We start from the raw sequence: 8571 nt of genomic DNA on the forward strand, positions 1-8571 counted from the left end.
GCGCCGGGCAAATCCTGAAAAAGGTCATAGCCCTACCTTTTTCTACATACGTAAGAAGGAGCGGACCACAGAGTCGCGTACACTTTTGCCCTTTTTGAACGCATGTAGGGGAGGTTCAATCTGATGTATATCTTCAGCCACCAATGACCAGTGGTGGTTGAAGGTACGTTTGATTATGTTACTCTTGGTGGAAAAGGTTGTAACGCATACAATGCGGTCACCAAGATTGTCGGTTTTGGGCCTGGGTACAAGCAGATCCTCCCTGGGGTTAAACCAGGCGTGTTTTCTTGCCTGGCGAACCAGTCTTTTGGGATAGCCCCGTTCCATTAGGCGAATAGATAGATCTTCAGATTGAGACATATAGTCTTCTTTGAGAGAGCAATTTCTTCGGATACAGAGAAATTGCCCGAAGGGTAAGTTATCCCGAAGTGCCCGCGGGTGGTGGCTGGTATATTATAACCGTGAGTTACGTTCGGTAGATTTACGGTACAGGGTGGTTTTCAAAGTGCCATCGTCGTCAAAAATGGTGATATCCAAAAATTCTATTTGGTGTACGCGACTCTGTGGTCCGCTCCTTCTTACGTAGTCCTCAGGACCCCACCATATCCTCTATGTGGAACCTACCTCCCATTTTAGGTCATTTCCGCTGTGGACACTGCAAGGCCTGTGACAGCCCCATGCAGATTAAAGAATTTGAGTATCGTCCTATCAAAATATCTATGACATCCCACACCAATTGTAATTCCTTCAACATCATATATGCTATTCTATGTCCGTGTGACTTGATATATATCGGACAGACTCAGCAAAAAGCCAAAGCCCGAATTCTTCAACATATGAGCAGGATTCGCTGTGAGACCCAGGGTGCACCCCTTGTGCAACATCTGCAGCCCATTCCCCCGAAAGTTTGAAATGGCTAATCTTAGAACAGGTGACATTGGGCCCTCGAGGCGGTAACATTGCTGAGATCCTAAATGTGAGAGAGCTGAAGTGGATGTTTCGCTACAATTCGATCAATGGTGGACTCAATGAATATGATAGTTCGTTTTCCCAGCTAGCCTTGCTCCGCTAATCGGATAGGCCCCCTGTAAATCCACCGTCCAGTTGACTGGTCCATTTCTGTAGCTTTTGCTGATTTATGAGTTAGAATGTCACTCTTAATATTTGGTACAATGGGCCTTTACCGTCCTGTGATAGGTACGCCCGTATTTATGCAACAATTTCTTTTGAGCCTTTAACCACGATTGCAGACATGTCAGTCTGTTTAGCACTGAATTGGTCTATACCGTCATGTGACAGGTACGCCAAACAAAGTGTTCACTGGTTTTTAATCAATTTTTGATATTTTTGTGACAACTATGCTAGTATGTATTTATTACATCCAATGTTTTTTGATTTGCCTATGTAATTATTTTTGGGATATATTCAATGTTTTGTTCTTTATATATATATCTATGCTGTATAAGATTTCACACATTACAATTGCAGATTCGATATCGAATCAAATTGCACAATACTTCCTTGTGATATTACTATCAGGTTTCTTTTAAATAGTATAAGACCGTGTACCCATTCCAATATGGCCGCCCGTTTTAGTATATCCACACACCCTCCGATGTGGCCTTCTTCCATTTCAAGTGTCACATCACGTGACCGGAGTTGTACTTCTCTGTTACTGAGATTCTTCCAACATGGCTAATTGGCGCTAGTATGGCTGGAGTTACCGGGATTCATTCCTACTGAGCAGGTACTGTTGGTATCTCCCGCATGTGGCAGTTCATCTCACGATCTGCTTGTGATGCTCTCCTGACGGCGTTCTCTGTTCATTTTCAAACAGACGCTGGTTCGTGATCATTTATATTGGAATTGACGGCGATCTTTTTGGATTTTTAAACAGACGCCGATTCGTAATCATTTAAGTTGGAATTATGTCGTGATCACACTGCAACCAGTAACGGGTATGTCCAGCTGTTTTGGTATGGGTTAATACGGTTTCAATCCGTAACAGTACTAAGACTGATAGCTTTCTGTCGCAATTTTCCTTTTAGGAACGCCATTAATTGTTGTTTACCGTACCTACTCATCCCACCACAACAAGGTGGTTCTAATTCAGGTACTTACATCAATATTATATGCTCAATAAGTCGGGTAGGCTCTGGTGTACGCAACCACCTATCAGTCTCCCTAACCATGGATCTCACATTTGGTTACCCCCCCTTCCATTTTTTCTAGAATGGTTGAGCTTGTTAGATGTTTAGTAATTAGTTTGGACCCCATCCAATTATTTGCCAGTTCCCCTAATCCATGGGTCAGTAATACAATGGACTATCTCCCATGCTGATATGCGACAATACATGTGCTCATTCGCCTGATATATATATGCAAGTTTTCTCATTTGTGGAATGTCAGTATTATGCAATATTCTTCCCCTTTTTCAGATTTAATTAACTGATACTTCCCTATCTTAATTGACGGTCCTTGATGCACGGACTTGATCTTTTTTCATTCATGGGTGTTGCAAAATGTAAGTGCTGTACACTGTATCATGTTGGTTTATTATACTTTTAAGACCTCTTGGCATTATTTCATTCTTGTCACATTCTCTGTTCTTATTTAGAACGACGATCTTCAGTCTTGAGTGCTTCTTTAGACCAGAGCTGGGCACTCTTTGCCAGGCCGCACCAAGCCCTGTAGGAGCTCTCCCTCTCTCCCCACCTTTGATAACAAAGCATCTTTGGTATGTCTTGTATTTATCGTTGATGTGCGCATTTTTTCTAATTTTAATTTTGTCACCTTGGATTAGTTCCCAATGACCAATTCCTCTTTTCACTTAATAGGTTGTGCCCCTTCCCCCATCTTGTCCTGAAGAAGACCCCACTGCAAGGAACTTATCTCTGCCTGCCTTTACAATAGGGGTCGAAACGTCGACTGTCTTATGTTTCGCAGCTTCATCTCAGCAATGATGATATTCAGTACACTGATGGAGCATGTTATGGTGTAATAACAATTTTTGAACTTATGATTATTTGACATTCTTAATTAGTCTAATAATCCTTGAGTGATTGTAGCCGTTTGGCGCTGTTTTTTCTTATGTCACTTACCCTTCCTACACTCACTGCACTTTCTTTCCCCCCCTGTCCAGGGCACTGTATGCAATTTTATATATGTTATTCCAATTAACAATGTATGCAAATTATTGTCAATTGATTTTTCTTGATGTTCTATGAATTGTGGTTGTGTTAACTGGGACCCCCACTTCTTAGCAGTATACATACCCAGGTCCCAGTGACTTATTGGGTGAACCCCCCTTCTTACAACGGAATATAAATATGGCACTGTAACTAGGCAGTCATGAGGTGTGCAAATCACTGTGACGCGCACTTTAGCATACCTCTCTCAGCCCCATGTGTGCGAATCACCGACAAAGTGCACACCCTTTTCCAAACATGCCGCTTGTAGTTCTCAAAGTGCGAATCAGTGACGATGCGCACTTCTTTACCCACGATTCAGCTGCTGACGCTGCCTCCTCAGGTCCTGGCCTTTCCAAGATCATGATGCATGAATGGAACGTGAGTGCGCAGGCAGCAAGTGCTCCAGTGACTGCAGACGTGACCTTGCCCACAGACAGCACTAAGGAGGGAGCAGTTCAGCGCCACGTGCACAAAACATGCACCGTTGAGCTGCACGAGCAGAGGAGAGGTGTGGTGCAGCGGCCAGAGCAGCTGACTTCGGAGCACAGGGCTCACGGTTTCATCCCCGGCTCCAGCGGCAGCTCAGCTCAGCACCATGTGACTCTGGGCAATAGCTCACTTAATTTCCACAACGGCCCCCAGTTCCTTGAGACCAGGGTCGGATTGGGATCACAGTTCGGCCCGGGCACTGACGAAAAAAGTGGCCCACATTCAAGGGGCGTGGCCCATATTTAAGGGGCGTGCCCTTTCATGAAACACCATTTGCACAGACAAGGAATGAAAGTGGGAGGATACTGTTCTTGCACAGGACACAGGGCCAAGGTGACAATGGCCTACATGCTGAGCAACTAAAAAAAAATAGCAAGGCCCCTTTCTTTCACAAAATTATTCCAGCCCTCCAGCACAGGAGCACCTGAAAAGCAGCAAAGCCCCTGCTATTACTAACCTACTTAGCCCTCCCCAGACCTTCAGCTCAGGAGCACATGAACAGAGGTAAGGCCTCTGCAATTAGTAAATTAATCAGCCCTCCAGGCCTCGGGAAAATGTCCTGGCAGGGGAGCACAAAACACAGCTTTCTGGGTCATCCAAGGTAGCCAGGGGGGAGGCTGAGGTGAAGCTGGTGCATGGGAAGTGCCTTCCCAGTGTGTTCTGGCAGTTTGAGTGTTTACCATTTACTGTAGTATTACCCTTGTACCTGTGTATGGTACCCTTTTGTAACTTGCAAACGTCACTTTTCTCTGGTATCACACTGTATGCTACCTCTCACCTTTGTTTCCTTTAGATACTTGCACAAGTGCCACCATTGCCTACGTAACGTTTGTTCTTGTGCTGGAGTGTCTGCCATTTATTGCAGTATTATACCTCTACTTGTACTCTGTACGCTTTTGTAACCTGCACACATATCACTTTTTCCTCCTGTAATGTACCGATTGCTACCTCATGTATTTTGGTTGCTCACTATTGTCACTTTTGATTCATGTAACCTAACGTTTGCTTTTGTAATATGTCCACTTGTAATTTTTCTCCTCATGTATTAGTCCGCGCTATATAAAATCGCATAAATAAAAAAATTCCAAACATCACCTAGCCCCCACAGCAAGACCCATTCTTCCTCGCCCACTATGCCCTGAATGTGAAGGGCTGTGGGCGAGGTGTTAAGACCAACACCGTTTCTGGGCTGCAAGGGCGCCAGGGGGCCCGAGGTGAAAATGGCTCAAAGGCCTGAGAAACACCTGGCCCCCAGGGAGGCCGATTATTGCAAACAATCACCCCTCCCCAGCCCAGCCTCAGCTTGATTGCTTGGCAGGGCAGGGGTGAAGGAGAGGCCACAGCTGACAATCGCTGTCCGGCCGCACAGCGAGGCTGCTTTCATTTTCTCTGTCTGTCTCCGTGCACTCTGTAGCCGTTTTTTTTCTCTCCCCATTCCTAGTCCACTCTGTGGACTGGGACAGGGGAGAAAAAAACGGCCCACAGAGGGCACTGAGGCATTGGCCCTTCGGCCCATGCCCGCCTTGCCAATCCGCCCCTGCTTGAGACCCGTAAGGGTGAGGCACGTTTTACAAATACGGATTTACATTTCACGAGCCTTCAAGCCAGACGTGCACTGCTTCCCTTATGCAGCATGTGAACCTTTCCTGCTTGTAGACGTCCTGCTACACCATGCCAAGGACGTGCACTACCGGAACGCACAGAAGGGTCCTCTTTTCTGATGCCTGCAATGCCTCAATACTGTTTGCTCCCAACGCTCAATGCTGCAGGCGTCCAGAATAGGAACAAAATTGCAGGCTCCGGGTCGTCGCCAGCTTGTACAAGAGAACACAATCAGGTATTGGGGTGATAGGCATTTATTAGGACCAACTGTATGGAGTAATCACACAATCGAACAACCTTCCAACTGTTGCTCCCACACCCCATTCCATTCTAGAACAAGGTGTTGGTAACTAAGATATCACAATTCTGAAGAAGATTCTTTGGAAAGTTGGGGTTTAAACTGGGGATCGACAGATGAGGCGTGGGCTCTTCACATCAGGGGTTGGCTGACATCTATATATTAATACATTTACATGAAAGAAACCTGATTTTCCAGTCACTGGAGTTACTACCCCCTCCCAGGACACTTTTCTCCAAAGGGAACGTTTTATTATTTAAAAGTGTCTCTGCTTGTGCTCCTCGTCACATTGTTATCACAGCAGGGTGGGGGGAGTGGGAGGGAGGATGAGGGGCTGGAGCTCTCGGCAGCTGTCACACCAGCCTCAGCTCTGTTCCACTCCAGAAACCAAAGTATGGGAAGAGCCTCTCCGTGAAGGGGGCCCGCGAGAAGGTGTAGAGACGCTCCATGGAGTCAGCATTGTACAGGGACAGCCGCCCCCCCTCATAGTCCAGATACAGCCCCAGCTTCTGGGGCGTCTCGCACGGGGATAGAGAGGTCTCTGGAGAGGTGAGAGCCTTGTAGTGACCATTACACACTCGCACAGCCCAGACTCCCTCCTCCGGTGATCGTGTGAAGATCCCCTTCCTGTTCACAGACTCTGCTGCGACCCCCACCTCCCACCCATACCCCTCCTGCAGCAGCTGCACCTCCCAGTAATGTCTGCCCGAGGTGAACCCCTCGCTCCCCAGCACACAGGAGTAGTAGGTGAATCTCTTGGGGGTGTCCGGAAGGCGCTGTGCTGTGTCCGTGTATCTCACTCGTCTCCCCCCCTCAGACAGGAGGAGCCGAGGATGAGCTGTGTCAGGATCCAGAGTCACCATCACTGCAGAGAAGAGATTCAGAATTAGAGATTTAATGACAGAAATAATGGCTGTAATTAATGCTTTCTGTTTAAGCTATGATTAATTTACACCACATCTGGCAGGTGCACGCTGTGCTAGAGAGCGCACAGCACTAGCCTGCTCACTACACTAAAGCGTGCATTTGTCTAAAGCGCACACTACACCAAACAGCACACTGCACCACATAGACAGGGCATTCTCCTACACACACCACTGCACCATGCAGTGTTCAACACTACACCACACAGTGCTAGACCGTACATTGTACTACACAAACACTGCAGCTCATAGGGCACTGTCCTACGCAGTACACTGTATCAGATGGTACAGAGTAAGAGAACTAATGGAAGGTACACTGTACTAGTCTGTACACTGCATCAGAGGCACAGATTAGCAGATACTAGAACATATACTGTACTAATCAGTATGCTGAGTTAGTGACAGAGCTACTGCAATGTATACTGCACTAGTCAAGACACTGAATTAGATGTTTGGAATGACCGAGCTATAAGAAGACATACTTTACTAGTCTGTACACTACATTGCATGGTACAGAGTAACAGATACTAGAACGTATACTCTACCAGTCGGAACCCTGCATTAGAGGGTACAGAGTGACAGAGCTACTCCAAGGTATACTGTACTAGTAAGTACACTGCATGAGACGGTACAGGTAGACAGACCTACTCCAAGTGTAGGAAAGTGCCTCTTTTAGATATGGTTAGCCCCCACTTTTTGCCTGGAAAATTATGTAATTTCAACTGGAAGTGCACATGGTCCCTGCCAACCAGGTCCCCTGTGCCAATCTCCTTCCCTAAACTGTACCTTTAGTCAATCTCCTTCCCTAAACTGTACCTTTAGTCCTTTGTAGAAGGTAGCTCCCCCCCTCCACCATCCACTTATGACAGATGTACCTGCGCGCAGCAGGCGCGCCCTATGCGCGCCGAAGGCGCGCCAAAGGTAAGCCCGTCTATGCCCGTCCGCGCCTGGACCGCGCCCAGCGCCAGGCCCCCGCAAAGTCCACCCCACCCGCATAACATACGACGCCGCAACCCTCTTTTCACTCAACTCCGGCCGTCTCCCAATCTGCCACATAGCCTCCCCGGGACACACCCATGGACCCTTCACCTGCCACTCCTGCAAGTTCGACTGCATCAGGACCCAGACTAAATCCACAAACGCCAAACAGAGCTCCGTCACTAACCACCTGAAGTGCATCCTGCTTAACACCCGCTCTGTCCACAAACACGCCACTGAACTATGGAACCTTCTAGATACCACAACGCCGGACGTCGCCTTTCTTACAGAAACCTGGATGAACGCCTCATCAGCGCCCGACATCGCCATAGCTATCCCGGACGGTTACAAATTCATCCGAAAGGACCGCATCAACCAAACAGGAGGAGGCATAGCCATCGTCCATAAGAACACCATCCGCATCACAACCAGTTCCGACGACAACCTCGCAGCCGCCGAACACCTACACTTCCAGATTCACACGACCCTAAGACCACACTCAGAGGCACCCTCATCTACAGACCACCAGGACCCCGCACACAATTCAGCGAAGACATCACAGACTTCATCAGCCCACACGCCCTCCCCTCCGAGGACTACATTCTACTAGGGGACCTCAACTTCCACCTGGAAAAGAACAACGACAACACCACCACCCTTCTGGACAACCTCGCCAATCTCGGACTCAAACAACTGGTAAACACCCCCACCCACTACGCCGGACACACGCTCGACCCAATCTTCTCCTCCAGCAAGCACATTTCCTTCAATCACGCCACAGGACTCCATTGGACGGACCACAGCTGCGTCCACTTCATCTTCAGAAAGACCACGACCCCCCACCACCCACAACAAATCCCCCGTAGAAACTGGAACAAAATTACCACCGACCAGCTCACCACATCGCTACACCAAAACCCTCCCGCCAAATCATTGGACCCAAATCATTGGACCCAAATCAAGCAGCCATCAACCTCACACAATGGATCACCCCCATCGCTGACGAATTAGCACCATTGAAAAACCATCAAAACAAGCCAGGTCGGGCGTGGCCAAGATGGCGCTGTGAGCGGACGCTTCCTCCCGTAGC

At 47.9% G+C, this 8571-nt stretch overlaps 1 pseudogene; it reads right to left on the reverse strand.

The window, feature by feature from the left end:
- Window positions 1-5491: 5491 nt before the first annotated feature.
- Window positions 5492-6445, reverse strand: LOC147665640 (zinc-binding protein A33 pseudogene; annotated as a pseudogene).
- Between the last annotated feature and the right edge of the window lie 2126 nt (window positions 6446-8571).

This window comes from Lissotriton vulgaris, unplaced genomic scaffold, assembly GCF_964263255.1.
Source record: "Lissotriton vulgaris unplaced genomic scaffold, aLisVul1.2 SCAFFOLD_12052, whole genome shotgun sequence".
Lineage (NCBI taxonomy): Eukaryota > Metazoa > Chordata > Amphibia > Caudata > Salamandridae > Lissotriton > Lissotriton vulgaris.